Consider the following 24556-nt stretch of genomic DNA (forward strand, 5'->3'; position numbering starts at 1 on the left):
TTGGAAAAGTCAAATCTGTATTTACTTTAAGCTCCTTTTTGTTGAGGTAGTGGCTACAGGAGTGGGGAGGGGGTCTTACATCTAGTCCAACCCCAAAGCTCATAGAAGTAAACTCCAGAGCCTCATTTGCATCTCCTGGCTTTTTGTAGTCCACGCCTCTCCTTGCTGCTTCTCTAACATATCTTTGGGATACAGTGACCTCTCTGCTGCTTTGATGTCATCCTAACGTGTTGAAATCTATTGTATCCTATGCCTGGATAAAAAAATATAAATTTCTTTTTTGGGGTGGGGAGCAGAAGTAGAGGCTGGCATGCTGCTTTTATATTGCTTTGCCCAAAAAAACCAGAACAAGAACATCTAATGGATCCTATGATCTTGCTGTTTTCATCCTCTTTCATCTCTCCTGAAACTAAGTATCTATCATTATCTCCAGGCTCATTTCTCATTTCTGCCCTCCCTTTATTTCTGCCCCTCATCTCCTTTCTTCCCTGTTCTTCATTTTCCTCTCTCCCTTGCTCCCTCCCTTCTTCTAAGTTTTTGAATGGACACACTTCTTCCTAAGAAAAATAATATACAGCCTCTGAGCAAATGGAATGAGGGGGATGAGAAGAATAGGAAACTTTGAGAAAAATGAGCCCTGGTTGGTTTCATCCAATTATTAGCCTACCGTATCTGCTGGGGGTATTACATAACCCAGAATTAGAGTCTGAGTGAGAAGATTTGGGAATGATTCATAAAATAATGAAATTTATTCAAATGGACAAAGCTAAGAATTTCACTTTTGTTCTTTAGTCTTAGCAAAAGACTTATGTCCATGGACCTAAGAAAGTTGTGTTTGGGAATAGAAGATGTGAAAAACAAAGGGAGGAAAAATATAAATAAGTGGGCAGGTTAAAAAATTGAGGAGAAAAGTTGAAAGAGTATTAAATAGAATATGGACATTATGTGGCTGAAGAATTTGTTATATCTGCAGAACTTCAGCCATACTTTCTTCTAAGCCCCAGACCAACTGTGAATCTAAGCCATAAATCCTTGTCTTTAACTCCTGAAGTATATTCTCCAGGTGGCCTGAACTCTAACCAGTAAATGTGTTATTCAGTGTGTTTTGCCATGTGGAGAGCAGAATTTGAAAAGTTCACCTTTTTCATTCTGATTATTCTTTGTGGACTCTTCTTCCTTTGAATCCATTGAGACAATGCCATGTAAATGTCGTTCCAGACATTTTAAAAACATATAATGGTAACTCAAGTTCATGCAGAAGACAGAAGCCAAAAGGCAGGCATTGTGGAATTTAGGGGAATAAAATGGAAATAGCTAGATGAGTACTCTCCCTTCAAAATTATGGTGGAATATATATATTTAGTCGGTTTAGTAATTCATTAAATATATACTTATAACCTACCATGTGCTTAATATGTTTTCAGGTGCTAAAACTTGGAAACTTGGTCCTAGAAGTCAGAATAATCTGGGTCAAAATATTAGAAGCTATGTAAATGCATGTAAGTGGTTCCTCATCTATAAGATGACAATGAAATCTCCCACCTTAGAGTTCTTTGAAGATTAAAATAATACACTTAAAGCTTAGCAGAGTGCCTGGTTTATAAGAGATGCCTCGCAATAATTAGGTTCCATCTGTCATATCATGACAGATGAAAGACACTCATTCGTCAGGGATATGTGAATGACCAGAAAGATCAGAAATGGCTCCATAAAATAACAGCTGAATCTCTCTCTCTTTTTTTTTTTTAATCAACTGAATTTTATATTTATAAAATAGCTTTTTGGTTATTAGAAATTGATATATGCCCAGTATAAAAAAGTCAAGTATTCATGCAAAGTAATAATAATAGTAAAAGATTCAAGTGTTCATATAAAGTAATAATACTAGTAAGAGCTAATATAGATTGAGGGTAAATTAAGTGCTTGCTTTCATGTCTAACCTTTGCTGCAGTACCATGTTTTAAAATTGATGCTGTTATTGTATCTTTCAGATGCTATACATACACATAAAAAAACCCCATATGTTATTTATATATATATATATATATACACATATATATATATATATGTGTATATATATATATATATATATCTGTATATAACCACACACAAAAACATTTTCTTTTAAGGTTTTTTGGTTTAACACTGAATTTGAATTTATGGAAAAATATCATATTTAAAATATTGAATCTTCTCAAATTTAACTGTTGTACTTTTCAAATTTATCCATAATTTCTTTAGTATTATTCAACAGAGTTTTGTCTTTCTGAAATAGAAATCTTATAATAAAATCTTTTTTAAAAAAGACCTTACTTACAAGTTTTATTACTGGGTATCTTTGCATCATGCCAGGATGGATGGTAGGTTTGGAAATAGAACATTCTAAACTAAAGAAACAAACAGAACCATGTGCAAATTCATAGAAACAAAAACATTATGGTATGGTCTAGGACCATTAAATTGTTTACCATGGTTGCTGGACTAGCCAGTTGAAGGGAACATTTATTTTTTCCTTTATAGGGATGTGATGTTGTGATTTATAATAGATAATATTTGGCCTTTGTCCCTTTTCTGCCAAAAAACCCTCCGAAAACCCTTATAATTTCCTAAGTGAGAGAGCTTAAAAGTGTCTTTTTAATTATGTGAATGAGGTCACATTGGGAACACACCTGAATATGGGGGTTGGTGGCCAGTGGACCAACCATGTGGATGGAAGCTTGGAATTTTCACTAGTACCACCTTCCTATCTCTCTAGGAAGGGTGGAGGAGCTACAGCTTGACTCAATCACCAATGGCCAGTGATTTAATAAACCATGCCATATAATGTAGCCTCCATAAAACCCCAAAGGAATGGGGTTCTGAGAAGTTCAGGCTTAGTGAATACTTGTGGGAGTGGCAAGAGAATTGCATGCTTGGAGAGGTCACGAAAGCTCTAGGCCATCTTCCCATACCTAGCTCTATCATCCCTCTCTTAGACGTGGCTATTTCTGAATTATGTCTTTTTATTATAAACTGATGATATTTAATAAGTAAATGTTTCTCTGAGTTCTGTGACCCATTCTAGCAAATTAATCAAACCTGAGGTGGAAGTTGTTGGAAAATAGCTAGTCAGTGAAAAGGATAGGTAATGATCTGGACTTGGAACTGGCATCTGAAGTGGAGTGGGGCCAGTCCTGTGGGATTGAGCCCTTAATCTGTGATATCTGACATTATCCACTAGGTAGATAATGTCAGAACTTATTTGAATTTTAGGGCATTCAGCTGGTGTCTGGAGAATTGTTTGGTGGTATGAAGGAACACCACACACCCACATATACCCACATGCACACACACATATATACCTTAGAACTGGATACAGAACCCAAATTGGGAACTTTAGGGTTTTGTGGTTTCTTTTTTTAATTGCCCATCAGAATGATCGGATTGCTCATGTAATTCTAGATTGCTGTAATAATTAGGCTGATTCCATTTTTGATGTTTAAATGTTGACAGCTTTTCAATTCCCATCCCTCCGTCTTCCCAGACTGCCCCACATCTCAGCAGCCAAAAAGGCCCTCACATCTCTAGCTCCTGCTAAAGGGTGAGAATATCAAAAATAGTCTGTAGCCAGAGGTATAAAAAACCCACTCTGGCTTCATCCCTCATCACAATAGCACCAAACTACCCCAACTTTTGCTCCCTTCTTCCACATCCCTGCTTGAGTTCTTCCCTAGCTGGGACTTCTTGCTGGTTGTGAGTACTAGATAAATGTACTTTATTCATAGTCATCGGGCTTTGTGTTGTGACATCTGTCTCAGCATCCAAATACATTCCTGTCTGAGCAGTCATTTCTGCCTCTAGATGAACTGATCAAACAGTTGCTGGTGTTAGACGAGGCAGTTAGTTAGGCTTTCCCAGGATGCCTGGAAACCAGCAAAGAGGGAGTCAAGACCTGTTATCAGGAAAGTCAGCAACCGTCCTATCAGCATGCCACAAACAGGCCACAGGTTTGTGGCTCAAACCACACAGGTACAAGACAAAGAAGGTTAGAGGCCCTGACCACGTAAGGGAGAAAAGGTGTGAAACCCAGCACCGAAAGAAATACCCACCTCAAGTCATAAATATTCCACCCCTTAGTTAACAATCATCAATAAAAGATAGAGAAACTCCAGGTGCAACTCTCCCTTGAACTCTCCTGCTTTCACAACTCCAGAGTGTACTCTCTCTGTAATAAACCCTTTACGTGCACTGCTCAACCACTGTCTAGTTTTCCCTTGAATTCTTTCGATGAGATTAAGAGTCTTTGGAGCTGACCCAAGGATGGCTGGACGAGGCCTCAGGGCCAGAGGTCACCCCGTTCCTCCCAGCAACACTTATAACACAAAAGGGGTAATTGTTTCCTTTACCTCTGTATCCTGCTTTCATATGACAGAGTGGTACCCAGTGGAGTATGAGGCAAACTGATACTTTACACATCCAAATCGAGCCCAGTCTTGGAAGCTCCATCTGTGAAGCACTCTTCCCATGTTTACTGGCTGGATGCTGATAGCACAGGTGTGTGGATGTGTTGATAACAGAGCTTCTGTTAACCTGGTTCTCTAAAATATGGTATTGAGCACAGCCCACTTCCTGCCTCTGCCACCAGTCCTTGGACTCTATCAATTTAAGCCTCTAAGAGTTTGGAGTTTATCTATTACAAGAGCTAATGTTATGTTAAACAGTACAGACTGTCCCCAGCTGATATCATTCAACTTATGAATGCTAAATGATAATTTCAATAAATTACATGAGATATCTAACACTTTAATATAAAATAGGCTTTCTGTTAGATGATTTGCCCAACTGTAGGCTAATGTGAGCATGTTTAAGGTAGGCTAAGGTAAGTTATGATATATGGTAAGTTAGGAATATTAAATGCATTTTTGACTTACATTTTCTACTTATGATGTAATCCCACATTAACTCAAAGAAGATCTCTATACTGTCTATTCTGTGTCAGGATATGAATTATAATTTATCTGAGACAGTTATTTTGCATCTACATTTTACTAGGAACTTTCCGACATTAACGACAGAGCCCAAGGTCCCCAACTCAAGAAAAGACTTGCAAGTAAGAAAAATCAAATCAGGTTAAGCTATTTTAACCATTTGAAAGGATGTTTTTAGCACAAAATTATTTATGGATTATAGTCAAATTTACTTTTACTTGAATTATTTAAATCTTTAAAATAATTAGACAGATACATTAATTGACTTCAAATATTTAAACTTATATTGAGAATACCAAGTGTCCAAAGCATGCCATCACAAATCATAGTCATGATGATTTCCAACCCCCCCCCCCCGGCCATTGTATTGATGGAAAAGTACAGAAAGAGTGACAATTGACAAGGAGATTGAGATCTTTCAAGAAGCAAACATTAATGACCACCTGTTCCTTTGGGATTAATTATTTTTCTATAAATGTTAATAGATTTAACAAAAGTATTCTTTGTCAGAACACACGCACATAACAGGAAGAATGATAGTAAGAATAGGAAGACTAACAATAGGAAAAATAGTAACCAGGAGAGAATAATCTGTTTCACTGTATCTTGTTTCATATTGAGTTGAAATGTAAACAACTAAGATAATTAAATTAATAATGTGTGAAAGTGTACTTTAACAGAATTTTGTTTTGCTTTGTTTTCTGTATAAGATATATCCTGATGACTTTCTAATGTTTGTTTCCTATTACATGACTTTGGGGTTATTTCCTGAAATGAGAGAGAACAAGTCGTAAAGACTTGATACTGAATACTTACTTGCTTATTCTCATATCACTAATTGTAATAGAACCTCATTTTTTAAAAAAGGGAATTTGACCAATGTTCAAATGAAGGGAGAAGAATGTAGTGGTAAGGTTTGAGCTGGCACAAAATGTCTAAAGAGCTTGTGTTTGACTTGCCAAAAACTTCCTCTTATGTCTTACAAATTGTACTTTCAATTCCTGTGTTCCTTTTCTTTGTAGAGAACCTCTTCAGTTCTAAAGTTTGTGATCCCTCAGATAATATTTATTATCAGAAATAAATGAATAAATGTAGAAAAGTTTTACTGTTTTTCTAAGATTCACTTTCAGCTCTCTCTTTAATATTCCTCAAGAACAGTGAAATGAAGAATAATATTAAATGACTATTGTAAAGATGATAGTATACACAATGAAGCTGAAATTTTAAGAAATCCTTTAAAAAGAAACTAGATGCAGGCTTTTAAAGATAAGCACTTAAGATTCTTAAAACTGTAAGTAATTTTGTGTATGACTATGTATGAAATCTGGCATTATTTTAGCACATCTTTTGTGCTAAAAGACTTCAATGTGCAATGATGGCTCCTGGTAGTAAATTCTGGGATAAATATAATTCTGGATACTTATATTTTTATCTTGCCAAAGTCAACAAAAGTGGAAGAAATATTAGTAAGGCATTTTCTTTCTTTTTTTTTTATAATTTTTTATTTTTTATAACCATATATTTTTATCCCCAGGGGTACAGGTCTGTGAATCACCAGGTTTACACACTTCACAGCACTCACCAAAGCACATACCCTCCCCAGTGTCCATAATCCCACCCCCTTCTCCCAAACCCCCTCCCCCCCAGCAACCCTCAGTTTGTTTTGTGAGATTAAGAGTCACTTATGGTTTGTCTCCCTCCCAATCCCATCTTGTTTCATTTATTCTTCTCCTACCCACTTAAGCCCCCATGTTGCATCACCACTTCCTCATATCAGGGAGATCATATGATAGTTGTCTTTCTCTGCTTGACTTATTTCGCTAAGCATGATACGCTCTAGTTCCATTTTCTAATTGTTTTCCAAAAACCCTTACTCAAAAATAAAACACTGCTAGAGGAATTTGAAAATAAAAAGTTTTCTTTTAAATTTAAAATGTAAGAATATATCTAAACCAAGAAAAATATGATAAACAAAGTTATTCTGACCCATTCTCAGTCCAAACCTATTTCTAATCCAAAAGACTTCTTATTTTTTCAAGGTTAGCATAAATATGCATGAAATATGCAAAAGATCTTGATATTTCACAGATTTTGACCTTTTTGAGTTTGCCTCATGCATTTATTCCCACATCTTGCCATTTAACTTCATTTTCTCTTATCTTCAGTCCACATATTTACTGGCCATTTAAATTAGTTACCAACACCTCTCCATCAGAGGGTATTTATGTCTTTTTCTATAACTGACTTTGTAACTCCTTTTCCCCTTCTAGAATAAATTGTTAGTGATTCTCTGAGGATGCTTTTCTGTCTGGAGCATGCAGAAAACAATGTGTTAATGCTCCAAACCACGGAATATAGAACAGCCTTTCCTATACTCCAATATTATCCTGAAGTTGTGGTAGTCATATTGTTTTGTTTTATTTTTCTTTTGGCTTTTTGTTTGTTGGTTTAACCAAGTCCTTTAGTATCAGGGAAAAAAAAAATTCTGTTTAATTTGGGCCCTGTCACTTACCATTTTACAAAGTCAGGGAATTACAGGTTTTGAGAATTTCATGAAACCTTTCCTTATGAAAGCATAACAAATGAAATAATCACAGCATAAAGTGTAATAGAACTCTGCTAAAAAATATAGGTAGCTATTATTATTTGTCATACACTTATCCAATGATGTTATCATTAGAATTATTCCTCAATTAACAAGTTACATTACTAGGATTAATAACAACAAAAAAAAACCTTAAAAGTCTATAACATTGTAGTTTTAGAATGTACATGGGAGCAGAAAACTGAAAATTTCACATGGGTGGTTAATGAATCCAACCATGGAAAACTCAGACAAAACTGGGTACTCTGAAAGGAGACAGATGTCTTTAATCTTACATAATTAATATGTGTTTTTATGGTTTTGGTCATTGGCTGGTAAACCTGAACATTGCATTTCTGTGATATTCTTATTAATTTCATCCTCTTCCAAATAACAATACCACTATCATGTTCAACTAGTCAAGATCCATGTCAGTCTGAAGACATATCCTTACTAAAGTACCAAAGGGGATACTTTCTTATTAATAAGCAGTAAATATGATTTGTCTCTCAAAAGGACAGGAATAAAGGAAGGAAGCAAAGGAGAGGGATGAGAATGGGAAACTAACATGTGGTGAATATTTTATCTGTTTTGCTAGGCACTTCCACTTATATTACATCATCCTCTCAGTAACCCTATTTCCCATGGTAATAATATATACTGAATTCACAATAAACCTGTGAAGCTTCAGAATAGCATTCCAGATAGTGAAATCACAAGGGTGTCTTGCCTCATAAAACTGGTTTGTGATAGAGCCAAGTTCCCCTGCCTGTAAAGGCAATGCCGTTTCCCCACATCATGTTGATAGGGAGACCTTGTCCTATCAGTCTTATTTCTGAAAATAAGTGTAAGGTAAATAAATAATCAGTTCTTATAGGAGTAACTCTCTCAGTGAAAATACTGTGGATGAAATTATCTTAATGTAATATGTTTATCTCTGTGTAGATAGTATTTCCTCACACCATTTTTAAATGATTTAGTAAATAACTTTTAAAACTCATAGAAGACCCAAATATATGATTTTCAAATTATAGTAACACTCTTCACTCATGTTTTACAATTACTTCACATGAACAGTATCATTTAGAAATTAAATAGTAGGTTTCTTGACTGCCTGAGGACTTTTTGATAGTTTGTAAGAAAGAACACTAGATGAAGGTGGTAAAATCCACACTATGTAAGTAGTCACCATGTTATACTATTTTTCAGGCATTTAAAAATCCTGGAAAATATAAATTATTTTTTCCTTTATTTTGAAAAATCATAAAAACACTATTCTTTTCTGCAAGGGGGAATTGCATGAGATAGCCCTTGCTTTGTTCTAACACTGTTACTTTCACAAATTCCATATTAATCATTAGTAATATATTCCTGCATGCTATTTTTCTGTATTCTCATATACAGTATTTTTTAGTCCATCATGAACTATGTTATTAAAGATATTTAAGGGACACCTGGTGGCTCAGTCAGTTAAGCATCTGCCTTCAGCTCTGGTCATGATCCAAGAGTCTTGGGATAGTGTCCCACATGAAGCTCCCTGCTGATCAGGGAGCCCACTTCTGCCTCTGCCTACCACTCTCCTTGAGTGTGCTCTCTCTCTCTCTGACAAATAAATAAATAAAATCTTTGAAAAAAAATTCAGATATTTAAGAATAAAACAGTATGTTTGTGTGTGTTTTCAGTCTGTGTGTATATATTAATGCATGATCAGACTGATAATAGGAGATAACATAAGTTAATATTGAATTACTCCATTCATCTAACAAATTTTAATTTAACTCTATAATATGCCATTTACTAGACTCATTAATTAATTCATACCAGAGGTCAGAACGGTGAATTAGATATTGGAGTCCTTGCTATATGAAGTTTAAAATCTAGCCCGGAAAATGGTTGTGAAAGAAAAGCTGCGCCAATACAAATAAAATCACAAATTTGATGTATTGTAAATACCATAAAGAAAAGGTGACTAACAGTTTGCTCAACTTAGACCTGGTTTATTTCTCAGTGTGTGTGTGTGTGTGTGTGTGTGCTTATGAATGAGTAACTCCTTTCATTTTAAAAATGTCTTGGTTTGAAGGAAGATGTATAATAGTCACAGTAATTAATGTTGAAACATCCTTTTACTAGTGGGATGAGTCTGAATCATGATATATTTTTGTTGATACAGCATTATCTTCTGCTTGCTAGCATTTTTTTAAATTTTTTTTAAATTTTTTAATTTTTTTTTAATTTTTGCATCAGTGGTATGATTGCCAGGAATTAGTGTGTGTGTGTGTGTGTGTGTGTGTGTGTGTAGTTTTTAATAAGGTATCAGCATTGTTGGACTTGCTTTCTCTATGCCTTTTCATATCTTTCTGATTCTTTGGATTTTAAACTTGACAATATTTAACTATAAAATTATTTGGGGGATGCTCTTCAATAATATTACCTCTTTGTTTTCTATGGAAATACCTCTTAGAGTTTTCTTGCTGGGGTAATAGTTGGTAAATTATAGTTTCCTTGAGAGTTATCAATTGCATTCAGATGTTCAAAAATATTTAAGTAAAGGTATAAAACTAATGTCCTAAGAGTTTTAATTTTTTTTCATATGATGGTTATTTTATTCTTCTATTTCATGAAAATTTTGGAAAAATTTTGTGTTTTTCTACTTTTGTTTAAATTAATTTAGCTGGTGGTTTTCATATGGTTTATTACTTATTTTTCTGAGTGTTTTGTTTTCTATTCATAAAATATATTTTTTATACTTATGATATATTATATGCTATATTTTTCTGTATTATGTGAGGATTTTTTTCTGAGCACCACTGTGTAATCTGATTGTTAACTTTTAAATATGTAGAAATCTGAAAGTGTCATGAATCAAGTCATTGACTTCCCCTCTACAAAGCAACAACTGCTTACTTCACTCTTTAGAAGTTCTCTTTTCCAGGTGACATTGAAAATGTAACAAGACTTCACTTTGATAAATTTAGGTACCAAGAAAATCCATAATGTAATTCAGCAGCAGTGCTCAATATATGGGAAATAGTATTTCCAAACCAGACACTAAAAGTAAAACTTGCTTTGGAAATGCTAAGTCACATTTAAGCCTAAAAGATATGGTGAAATGTGATCCACTATATCATGATTTTCAATTTAAAATTCATGCTTATTCCTTCACAGTCTTTCATAATATATGGAATTAACCAGGATAGTAAAATGGAAGTCAATTTTGATGACCCATTCTTCTTAGCCATCAATACTCATTCTATCATTACAAACTTCCACTTTTTCCCTCTCGTTAAATTTGAAGTAAATACACATGCCTTTCCTCCAATGTCATTTCCTTGGTATAAGTCACCATAATTTCTGGCCTGAATAGTTGCAGTAGACTCTTAGTTTATATCCCTGAATTCACATTTTTACTTCTCAGAAGATTCTTGGAAAATAGCCAGTATGATCTTTCTAAATACAAGTCTGATAATATCACTCCAAATTAAAATATTTCTGTGGTAAAACTCATAGAAGATCACCTAGGAGAAGTTGGGTGAGACTATGACTTTTTAGACACAACACAAAAGTCATGATTTATGACAGATGTAACTAACAAGCTGGGCTTCTTTAATTTAAAACTTCTATAAGAGACAATATCAAGAGAATGAGAGGAAAAGCCACAGACTAGGAAAAAAAAAAATAAGCAAACTGTATGTCCAGTAAAGACATGTCACTCAAAATATACAAAGAATTCTTAAAATCCCACAATTAGAAAACAAACAACCTGATTTGAAAGTAGGTCAAAGTCTGTCCTTACAGATGCAAGTAATGGTTTTTTATGTTTTCAGTTATATGACATTCTGAAAAAGACAGAACTGTGAAGATCGCAAAAGGTCAGTGATTGCTGATGGTTGGGGATGGGGCTGGGGAGCTAAACAGAGCGCAGGATTTTTAAGGCAGTGAAAACACTCTGTATGATTTCCATAATAATCAATACATATTATTATACATTTGTCCAAACCCATAGAACATACAATACCAGTAGTGACCAGTAATGTAAACTGTAGATCTGGGTAATTATGATGGGTCAGTGTAGGTTCATCAGTTATAACAAATACACCACTGTGAAGAGGGATGTTAATTATTGGGAAAGCTGCATGTGTGAGGAAAGGTTATTATGGTAAATCTCTGTACCTTCCTCCCAATCTTGCTATAAATCTAAAGCTGCTCTTCAAACCTGGTAAACAATAAAGGCTCTCAGTGGCTTTACATTCTCTTAGATACAAATCTGAAATAATCATCGTGGAATGCAAGGCCTGGTGATGAACAGGATTCCATCTGTGTATCTAATTTCTCCTTATTCCACTTTTGATCTCTCTTACTTTGGTCATTTTTTCAGGTTTCACATATGCCAAACTCTTTTTCCATCTGAAAATTCTGTGCATTTGGTTCATTCTGCCTAGAATAGTCCTACATTTATCTCTTTCTCCTTTACTAGATATCAGTCTTGGCGTAATTTTTCTCAGAGAGGTACGTTATAAACATTGAATCTGTAGTTGATTTTCTTCTTTCATATGATTTAACATGAATTGTAATTACATATTTGGTGATATATTTATGTCTTCACTGTAGTATTAGTCCCAGTTGTCAAGAACTGTGTCTGTTTGTCCACCAAAGCATAACTAGCATACTTAGCATGATGAGTAGCCCATAGTCACTCAGAAATGTTAGTTTTGACTGACTGATTTCACTGTTAAGTAAATTTCTTTTGCATCATTATATTATCTTGTCCTTATAGTAATCATAGCTGACAGGTTATTATTATTCATATGTTGCAGATAAGAAAGCAGAATATTAAAAAGCAAAAAAATAGAATATTAAAAAGCATTCTAATTCTAAAGTAATATAAATTCAGAAAGCAAAACATGTTCGAATTCCCATTCCCATTTACTTAATATTTGTTTATTTTTATTCTTATAAAGATATATTAAATTGGGCAAATCAAGAAATCCATGGTGTTCAGTGGTTGAATTATCCAAAAATTATTATGTTAAACAGTATGGAGATTCCTCAAAAAGTTAAAAAATTGAAATATCATACTATTCAGTAATTCCATTACTGGGTATTTACCCAAAGCAAACAAGAACGCTAATTTGAAAAAAAATAAATGGACTCCTATGTTTATGGCAGTATTATTTATACTAGCTGAGCTATGGAAGCCACTTAAGTGTGCAGACAGAAGAATAAACCAAAAAAAGGTAGTATGCATACACAATGAAATATTACTCAGCCCTAGGAAAAAAGAGAGACTGTGGACTCTGAGAAACAAACTGAGGGTTTGGGAGGGGAGAGGGGTGAGGGGCTGGGTGAGCCTGGTGGTGGGTATTAAGGAGGGCACATATTGCATGAAGCACTGGATGTGGTGCATAAACAATGAATTTTGGAACACTGAAAAAAAAATTAAATTAAAAAAAAAAAATAAAATCTTGCCATTTGTGACAATATGGATTGTATGGATAGTATGATGTTAAGTGAAGTATGACCTGGATAGTATGATGTTAAGTGAAGTATGACAGACAGGAAAATACAAATATGGTATGATTTTATTTGTATGTGGAATATAAAAACAAAACAAGTGAACCAATAAAAAACAGACCCATAACGAGCAGAGAACAAAAGTGGTTGCCAGAGAGGAAGGGGGTGAGAGAATGGGTAAAATGGATGAAGCAGAGTGAGGGGTACAAACCTCTAGTTATGGAATGAATAAGTCATGGGGATAAAACGTATTACAGCATTGGAATAATAGGGAGTGATTATATAGAGACAGGTAGCAGCGACAGTTGTGAGCACAGCATAATGTACAGTTGTCAAATCCCTATGTTGTACACCTGAAACTAATATCATATTGTGAGTCAACTGTATTTTAATTTAAAAAATATATATTTTTAGGAAAAAATCCTAATTTTTATCATAAGCAGCAAAAATACTAACTTCTGAAAACTTCTCGGTTTTAATTGCGATGCATTTCTTATACTGCTAGCTACTTCATAACTGTATCGATACAAATTTTTGAAAGTATACAGAATATATAAGTGTAGATAGCTGGGCAAAGAAAGTAAAACTTTGGAAAAAAGGATAATAATAGGATATTTATAAGATAAATATCAAGTTATATACAAAATGTATACTGGAAGTGATCTGAAGATTAAAACAGAATTCACAAGAAATACAAAACTGGGCTATGAGAGAAATGGCTCTCGTGGGTCACCACAAGGAAGACAATATGCCAGTTAATGAGTAAAATCCTCAATGACAGTTCTACAGTGAAAATAATAATGAGTTTCATGGTGATATATACTCAGCATCCCTCAATATAGGCTGATGGATGAGTAAAAATTAAGTTTCTGTGGAACAAAATGATATAGCCTCAATGAACCCTCTGTGCAGAGCCATCATTGGTATTTTAGTTCAATTATCTTATCTGAACAGACACAAAATGGCAAGTTAAATGCATATAACCTTACAGTGATCCTTCTGGCTATCTTATCCCAAGCAACTGGTCTTTTTTCCTGAGAGAAAAGTCTCATGTATCAGATTTAAATAGTTACCTTTAGTCTTGGAAAGCTGAAAAAATAAAATAAAATAAAATAAAATAAAAAATACTAAAATTCTGACAAAAATAGTTACCTTTGATTTCAAGTTAATGATTTTGTTTCCTTTATAAACTATAACAAGTGTATGAACAGCTAGCAATAAATAGATCAGAATTACCCTGAGGTGGTCCATATGACAAATACAAGGTTACTTCGGACTCATTCAACATACAGCTCCTTTCTCAATTTTAAGATGTTCAAAGGACTCCTCAGTGGTGGTTTTCACCATTGGATATAGCCTGTCATGTTTAACTTACTTCAGATAAGCTACAATTCTAAAAGAATATTTGATACACTATTACTTTCATCTAACATTATCCTTATGTAGAGATGACCCTGTAGTTTTTAGATAAGAAAGTTTTATTATACTGCAAGGTCAAAAGTACAGTATTTAACCTAAAGCGATGTAGTCTTATCTTTTTTCTGAATTCGCAAAGTTTGTTAGGAGAGCTCCACAATATGTAGCAGTTAAATTCATAGGCTCCATTTAAAGCCAGATGCAGTTTTATTAAATGACTAACTTGAGAAAACCTGACTAGAGTAGTGAATTTAATAGTCAAGATTAGATGATATCATGTGTTAACTGAAAAAGCTATAAATTAAATGACTCAGGAGCTTCATTATTCTTTATATCAAGGGCTCAGAGGCTAATGATCTCATGTATCTAGAAGAAAACAGGCAGGGAAAGAAAGAACAGTTCTTTACAATGTTGTCACCCGGAAGCAGTGTGATATAATCATTAAGTAGTTATTTATTGATGAGAAATGTTAAAGACTCTAGTCTAATTTATGTACATGGTCTCAAAGTCAGATTGATAAAAGGTCTGGTTTTATGAATTACTTCCTCAAGTCAAATTGCTGAAACTTGAGGTGTTTTGGTTTGAATTATATCAAAACATCCCTATAACTATCATAATACAGAGTAAAAACTGTTTCTGATAAAAGTTGTATTTTTTAGAACATTTGGCTAGAACTTGTCATGGTGAATTGAATGAATTTTAAATTGAATGTTATGTCAGCCTTTAATAAAGATGTGAATGCAAATCATTTAGGAACAAGGAAACTAAGCTAAAGTTAATTTTAGCTTTCCTCCATCATTTTAAATTATTGTTTCCTAGAGTGAGAGCTATCAAACCAGAAAGGCTTTTCCAGTGTTTTGTGCAAATGACAAATAGCAGTGTTTCCAAATGTGTTTGCAAACAATTGCAAACAATAAAGACAACTTCCTGTAATCCTAAAACCAACGAAAAAGAAGGAAAAAAAAACAAAACTACTTTCAGCCACATGTGGGTAGAAATAGATGTTTTTCTGTCACAGAAGAAAAAATAAATGATTGACAATAGACTCAATTTATGAACATATGCATGGAAAATGTGTGATAACTCAGTAATTAAATTGTAGACAATAGCACATTCCCAAGTGTAAGGTAACGCATGTTATCAACAGCTTGGTGAAATCATCCAGCTTGACACATCATCCAGAAGATGATAAAATTGTGAAGGATAAATTAATTTTTCCAGTTGTACACACAGAGGATAAGAAGCAAAATAAGGGAATTTTATTATTTAATAATTACTGATATTTTTCATTTTTAATTAAACAATTTAGTTACCTGTTCTTTCTGAGAATAATAAATAAATTAAAAACAGGATATCAGTTTATTTTCTGGTTATCTATTTTGGCAGAATACTTCCGTGGCTGGAATATTAATTTATTTCATTAGCCAAGATGACTTGAAAGAGGCTTCATAGTGGACTTAAACTGGTTTTGACTATTAAGTCTACCATTTATTATCAGAGAATATTAAAGCAAGTTACTTAACTCTCTCCTGCGTTCCATCTATAGTTTTCTTATCTTAATGTGAAGATAGCAGGGTTATTCTGAGAATAAGATACCATGTATAAAAAACTTTATTGCATACTAGTTACTCATTGTTAAATTAATCTTCTTCCCATTTCTATATACACAAATATTCCAGTGACAGAACTATGCAATAAGATTTGTTATAAAAATAAGACTCATTTTTGCTTATTCTATTTACTGTGAGCTAGTTTCTGCATATATTTACATTACTAGGTCTCTGATAAAATCAAACAAAACAAAAGAAACAAACAACAATAAAAAGAAAAACCTAAGTGATAAAAAATAAGTGATAGTTCTTATTTGGACATCATTCGTACAGGTGTTATCTGCACATGAACAGCTCCTGTCCTAGTATTCCCTTTGTAGCTTTCACACATACACTTAAGCAGCTGATATATATATATATATATACACACACATATATATACATACATACATATACACATACATACACACATATAATTAATACAATTAATACCATATTAATTTAATATATTTACTTAATTATTAATTATATATTAATTAAATTTAAATTATATATTATAGATATATTTATTTATATATAAATGCATATATACATATATATGTGTATATATATTAGAAAGCTGGTGGTCTTTGATATATACAAACTACAGGTTGAACTTCTGTGTTACCAGTTTCTCTTGTGCAAATATTTTAACGTAATTTCGCTTACCACATATTCCTTTAAACTTTGTCTTTATTTATAGAAAATGCCTCCCCCCCCATATTATTAAGTTAAGTCCACTTCTTGTTAATTGGACACATCACACATACTTCTATTGACAGTGAGTCCCTTTATCACATTAATCTATGCTGATTTTATTTACCTTCTCTCTTTTTTATCAACTCCAAACTCATCAGCAAACCCTATATCATACCTTTGAAATATACAGTCTTCACTTTCACTCCTCTTCCCGGGTTCACACTTCTGTTCAAATCATCATCAGCACTGTGTTATGATAGCCTCCTAGTCACATTCCTTGCTACAAGTTCCTTGCGCTTCTAAGGTCTATCCTCTGCACAATGGCCCAAGTTATCCTTTTAAAAATGCAACACATTATGTCACTTCTCTACCTAAAATATTTCAGTGGCTTCTCTCTCTCTCTCTTTTTTTTCGCCTGAATTAAAGTCAAACTCTTTACCAGTTGCTGAAGTAAATAAACCCAATTTTTGGACAAATTCTTTTGATTCTAATGCTCCCTTTGTTGAAATGAGACAATTTATGCAGTTTTGCTTTTAACAAAACCATAAAAAAGGCAATCCAATGATATTAATGAGAGGTAACAAAACAAATAAAATTAATAGTTAATTCTAAAGCATATGTTCAATACATCAGTATAAAACAATAATGCCAAATATAAGTCATATCATGTCATTCTTCAAACTGCTAATTTTTTTGAAAAATTAAAAAAATCATATCTTTTAAATACAACTAATACTTCTGGGTTTACTTTTCTTTTTTTTAAGGTATTATAAATTCTGGCTGATTTTTAAATCTCCTTTGTAGGCCACTGTTCTATAACTCTCTATGTGGAATATTTCAGGTTAAGAATCAATATTTATTAGAAATAAAAATACCACAATTTTATGTTTTTAGTGGTACCAGAATAGAAGAATTGAATAACAAAATTCTCATTCCATTTTCACTCTCCATTTTACAAAAACCATAGGAGGGAGACCCAAAAAATCGACCCTTAAGTATGAAAATAAACATAGATTTTAAATATAATCACCATGTCCTTCTAAAAACCAAGCTCTAAGTTTGGAGTTTATGTGTGAGACTGCTGCATTTTTCAACAGTGTGGATGAAACTCTTATTGTTTCGGCATAGTGAGGTCTACCAATCCAAAATAAATACTGATAGTAATAGATGTGAAGAAATCATTGAATATAAACACACCTGAGATGCTCATGCAGAGCAGAAAAATAGAGTATTAAAGAAAATATGCACATAAGAAAATATTTTCTAATTTTCATATATGCAAAGTGCTGTAGAACAGTATTTTCCAAGTATTGCTGCTCTCTTGTCAACTTCTAGCTAAAATAATTTTTGCAACTCAAGTCCTTTTGTCAGTCTCTATTGAAATACATCATGTCAGATAATTTACCTTTAAAAGGACTCTTTAAATATTTATATTCTTGCACCAATGGAGAGTTTCCTTTTTTTCTATCTTCATTAATTAAATCACATACTTAAGTAAAACTCCCTATGCCAGTAATCTGAACAGTTTTACTTACATATATTTTTTCTTTAGTGTATATAGGGAGATAGGAGATTTGTAAAAGCAATGCTATTGCTTACAGAAAATAATATCTCATTACTGATTCTCTCAATGGCCGTAAATTCTTTCTGACATGAAAATCCCTGAGGTTAAAATCCTATTTAAAGTTCACATTTGAGTTTATAATGGTTCTGCTTCTGTGCTGATTTAGATTTAATCAGAACATGAAATAAAAAGAACACATAACCTTTCACATCTAAAACAGATTATATAATATTTGTAATTAATAAGCATCACTACACGGATAAATGGCATTCTGCATGACAGTTTTACAGCATCATTAATATCAATAGTAAATGTCAAAGTACCCAAATGTCAAAGCATTTTCTGTACCTTACAAATACTCTTCTTAGAACAAATGGTGTAGCACCTGTGAATTCATGATAAAGTCACCCTCGGATCTGAGAAAGAGTTCACAAGCACATGATAAAGAAGTTAAGTCATCACCCCAAGTTACATGGGAACTCCCCAAATACTATGTTTCAGACAGTTGATGTTTTAGTTGAGCTGGTAATGTCAATTTAGGGTCATGTAAAATATTACAATGTTTAACTATTTTTCCAGTCAAATATTAGACTGACCTAACAATATGCTGAGCATGGATTCAAATCAAACTACTAGGCTATGATGGTTGTAGCTAAGTTTTCTTGAATGAGTGATTGGTTGGAAAAGAGACCTAACCACTCTATGTTTAAAACTTCATCACCATACATTATTTCACACCATTTCAATAACTGAAACTGGATTACTCTAGTGTATGTCTCTGTACATTCTCCAGTGTTGGCCGTTTCTGTCATTCTTCTCAAATATTCCTGCCAAAAGGAAATATTGGTGTTTTCCGTACCATTCTTTCCTCAATCTCAAAAGTTGTTCTACTATTCCCAACCTAGCAATCTCTCCTTTGAGGATCTTTCGAGGCATACCAACCCTAACATCACATAGAACTTCATAGACTTTCTGCAGTCCTCCCTCTCTTCCGTCATCCCTTCTCTTTGTCCCTCCAGAGATTTTGAATTCTCACTGAGTGTTAGGCACAGTGCCAGATACTAATAATAAAACTTGGAATGGGGTACAGTTTGTTTTCTTTTTCTTTTCTTTCTTTCTTTTTTCAAATGAAATCATTTAATTTAATGCCACAAGCATGAGCCCATTATACCTGGAAACAAACGTTAAATGCCACCACTAATCCAGCCGACAAACTTGAGATGATTGCCGTGAGAGCTGACGGATGGGGCTGGACGGTCATTTCTGTCTTCAATATTATAGCCTTCACCCTGTTCCTTGCCATCATTTTTGGGAAGATTCTTATTCACATTAAATTAATTTTCTCAGTCAGTTAAGCATCTGACTACTGCTGGGGTCATGATCTCAGGTCCTGGAATCTAGTCCCAAGTCATCTGGGACCACACTCAGTGGAGAGTCTGCTTCTCCTTCTCCCTCTGTCTCTGCCCCTCTCCCTGCTCATGTGTGCTCTATCGCTCTATCTCATATGAATAAATTCTTTTTAAAAAAATGGATTTCTCGGGGCACCGGGGTGGCTCAGTGGGTTAAAGCTTCTGCCTTCGGCTCAGGTCATGATCCCAGGGTCCTGGGATAGAGCCCCACATCGGGCTCTCTGCTCAGTGGGGAGCCTGCTTCCCTTTCTCTCTCTGCCTGCCTCTCTGCCTACTTGTGATCTCTGTCTGTCAAATAAATAAATAAATAAATCTTTTTTTTTTTAAAAATGGATTTCTCTAATCCTTGTTTCCAGCTCCTGTGATTACTTCACATCTAATCACTTGTCACTCACTTCTTGTTTTTTCCCCCTGGCTATGATCGACATTATGGTTTAGAAGCTCATTTTTTTGCTTAATTCTTTCTTCAAAGTTCATCTTAGCTACTCCTTTTCCATAAAAAAGTTATTGAATTTCAGTTCTTAAACCCTATAGTATTTTCTATTTTATCAGAACATACATACCTATATGTATTAAATAACTTAACCATTAAATGTCTACTTTGTACCAGGAGAAGTTTCCTTGCATTGTTGGATTATGCTCACTGTGAACTTCTCATATGTAGGTTCAGCTAAATAACCTTTGAATCTGGAGTTCTGCTTAACAGAGCATCTTGTTAGCTATTCAGTTATTTCTTAAAATAAATCTTTCTTGTTTAAAACAATGGTAATGGTGTTATTGAATAAGAGACAGGTGGGGCTAGGTAGGGAGGAATAGATAGGGATCTCCGGGATCAGACTCACAGAAATCCCCAAAATGTGGAGGGGCCAGGAAACCTGGGGATAAGGAAACACATCAGCTCACTCTACCCTAGGTAACTGAGGGGGAGATTTTCTGTAGGACAATCTCCTGTGTTCAACAGAAAATAAGCAGACCCTAAAAAGAAGTAAGCCATTAAAGATGTTATCACTAGTCTTTAATCAGTGGTACCATCAGTTGAGAAGTCAAAAAGATTGAAGTTCTTGGTTAACTTTCTATGAAAGATCAACTCTAAAAGCCCTTGGTGGCAACCCTGAGAGCTCACACCTGAGAGCTTTTTTTTTTTTTTTTCCTCTATCCTTGTTTAATAAAACTCCTAACGCTTTACTCATTCTCCTTTGTCCACAAGATTCATTCTTTGACTCTCTGAGATAAGAACCTAGCTCCCCTACTTCAGTATCACCCATTAGGTTTGTCAATATGCCTAGAAAGGTCCAAATTATCCTAAAACAAGATTTTATCACTTGCATCAAGCAAAATAATGTCCCATGGGGGGGGGGGGAATCAATGTTATCTTTGTCATATGTATCTCAAACTTATATAATGAAATGGATATGAAATCTAATATAACATATCTATCATAGTTATTTATAGTTACCAAGAAAGGCAGCATGATAATGTTGGGAAGAAGAATATTTGACTTTTAAATTTCTGCTGTCAGGTGTTCCAGATCAATGAATATTTGCTATGACAGGGTGCTGAGACCCTGAATAACCTTTGTCCCTCACATGAGTCTGTAGAACTTCTAAGTCTGACAGAATTCTAGCAGATTTTTAATCTGGTCCTCTCTTCTTAAAGCCCTCTATGCTGGTTGACTCTATCTTATCATCCCTGAAAATAACATGCCTCCTTTCCTTTATTCTTCAAAATAGATATAATAAACTACTCACAAAGAAAATAAATAAAACATTTAAAAAGTTTATTTCTAAGGAAGGAAATAGCTACCACCAAAGTTCAGGAAATGGAAAAAAAATATCATTATATCGCTACTTCAACCAGATACAAATTCTTAAATATCTGACAACCAATCCAAAGAATTGTAATGTACTTCCCTTGTAAAAGTCATAGGAAATAAGTTGCTGCAAAAAAGAAAAACAGAAACTATATATATATATATTTCTAAGGTTTAAAAAAAGGTTAAAGAAAACAATAGGCCTGATTCTAGGTCTTTTTCTATGGATTTAAAAAAATATATGCAAGCTTTATTTTTCCATCTTTAAAATGATTACTGTTCCCATGTTACAAGTTAATGTGGGCTCATTTTCTGCTTTCTACATTTATATTTCATTTTATTATATACTTAATCATTAAAGTATTTGTACCTGGCCATGCAAAAGAAAGATTCTATATCTGACATATTTGAAAGCACCTACATCCAGGCTTCTCCCAGTTCATGCTTTACTTTGAGCATAGACTATCACAAGCAAAATTAAGCTAGCTAGCCTCTTCAAGTAGTCCCCAGTGGGCACAGGATCAAGTCTGTGCTCTGTCCTCTGTCTCATTCCTTTGGCTGGAATTCCAGATACTGCTTTCCTTTGTGGTGTAATCAGTAGGGTTTTGAAAAAACTCTGAAGTGATGCTGAATGGGGGAGAAAACAAAAGACTATATAAATATTCAACATGTTAGGTACCCAACTAAAGAGGCTGAATGTTAGTTCCCCCAAGTAGATACGGAGATAATTATATAAACAGACTTTTCAACTAATTCCATAGTACAGCATTGTTCATATGAGAAATTATAGTCTGGGCTCCAAGCAACCGACTACTACTCACTACTAAATAATAAAGAAGTGTAAAGTGTTGTATGTTGGATAGTGTCTAGTCATCATGATGGATTTATAAAGCTCCTGAAAACTAATTGTAATTGGATATTAGCAATACATAGAGCTTTTTAAAAAGTTAAGACTTAAAGGTAGGTTTATTTTTTTTTCATTTTTAATGTTCTCTGAAGACACTTTTCCAATGGGAGGGATTATATATAGATTTAAATCAGCTGATTGCTATTAAATCAGTATGTACTACATGCACTTGAAGTTTCTGCTCAGTGATGAGAGGTGGAAATAATGTGTGTCCAACCTTACAATAACAACAAAGCAGCTGTAGAATCTGGGAAGAATGGCTAACAACTTGTTGGAAACTGCCAGGCTAGGGAAAGAGTGCGGTTGATCCTAGGGGCAGCAAATATAAAAGGTGTTTGTACCATTTTGCAGGCTTTTTCCTAAATCACCCCTGGCAAGATTCCTGGGAAAGCTACCTTGATGGTGACTGAGGAAAGGGAGCCACAGATACTGTGGAAGGGAAACGAAATTCTATCCAATCCCTTCTTCATCTCTCTCTTGCTGAGAAACTTTTTTCCACAAGTCTTTCTGTTTCCCTGGATCTTGCAAATAGAGGCACAAATAGTTTTTTGTCCTAGATTATTTGTCCAATAATATCTGTATAGGGAACAGCCTTGGAAGATAGAGATACTATCTCCCTCAGGAACAGAAAGCAGGTATGTTTGCTGTCAATGTAACAAAGATACAGTTTCTAATGGGGCAAAGGTTAGGAAGGTTTGTTTGCAGCTCCTTATAAATGATGACAGGTTTCCAGGTTTTAAGTTCCTTACCTGTGACACCTGCCCCAAAATTATTGCCTTATGGGATTTGGGAGGAGGGGAGCAAAGGAAATTACCGAGAACACAAAGTTCTTGCTGTTTTCTTTGTTATGAGCAGAAGTCTTTGTCTTTGACCCAGGAATCCTGCATTCTCTGCCAGCATACGTGGAAGTGAGGAAATATAACTTTTAGCTTTATGTAGGGTATAATTTTAGATTTTTTTAGTTTTTGACACATCCTTAGAGAACAAAATCCTTAAGCTATGGATAAAAGAAACATACTTTGTTCCCCTTAGAAGTCTGGTAAAAACACACTCCAATTAAAATAATTGAGGCTCTTTTAGCCCCGAAGGGGATCAGGGAGACATGGTAGGCCCAGAACTTTAGCTCAGGAAGGTTCAGAACTGCTGAGAAGGTCACCACCTTAATACCTGGGATCATAGAGCCTGCCTAACTCTGAGGCTCAATCCTAACAACAGAGAATCACTACCACCTCCAAACTAACAAGCAGCAAATTACAGGTAAGAGCTCAATATTGCTGTGAGAATTGCAAGACTAGGGACAGTGCTCCTTGATGCATAGAATAAAGCAAGGACTTAAAGCCGAAGATGGAGATGATTGAAAAAATTCTCTGGCAAATGTACCCATATCCTAAATTCATAGTAAACAGAGGAATTTAAAATCTGTATTGCACTGAGGATAACCATTGTAGCAATAAACCCAAAACCTAGCCACATTTCTTCCTACATCAACTATAGGCCCTCACACTAAAACCACTGATGGAGGAATGATGTGCCCTCTTTTAAGAATAAAACCTTTTTACCTTAGTCTCTTCTTTCCTATATAAGATGTCCATCTTTAAAGAAAAAAAAAAGCAAAACATGTTAGGTGAGAAAGCCCACTTCTAAAAGACAACGAATCAGCACAATGACTCATATGTGAAAAGATTTTGGAACTAAACAGGGAATTTTAAGTAACTATGATTAATGTGTTAAAGGCTCAAATAGAAAAGAAGGGCAGCATGAAATATCAGATGCCTAGTTTTGGCATAGAGATGAAAACTATAAGAATGAGCCTAACAGAAATGCTAAAAAACAATAAGCACAGTAACGGAAGTTAAAAAAAAAAAAGGCTTTCGGTGGGTCCCTAGTTGGCTTGATCCAACCAATGACAAAGTCTGTCAAACTTAAGAAAGGTCAGTAGATACTAACCAGATTGAAATAGAATCAACAAAAAAAAAAAAAAAGAAGAAGAAGAAGAAGAAGAAGAAGAAGAAAGAAAGAAATAGAATCAAGAAGAAAGGTAAAACAACAACAACAAACAATCTAATAGGTGTGAAACAATATCAAACATCTGTGTAGTTG

This window comes from Mustela erminea, chromosome 15, assembly GCF_009829155.1.
Source record: "Mustela erminea isolate mMusErm1 chromosome 15, mMusErm1.Pri, whole genome shotgun sequence".
In the NCBI taxonomy this organism is placed as follows: Eukaryota; Metazoa; Chordata; class Mammalia; order Carnivora; family Mustelidae; genus Mustela; species Mustela erminea.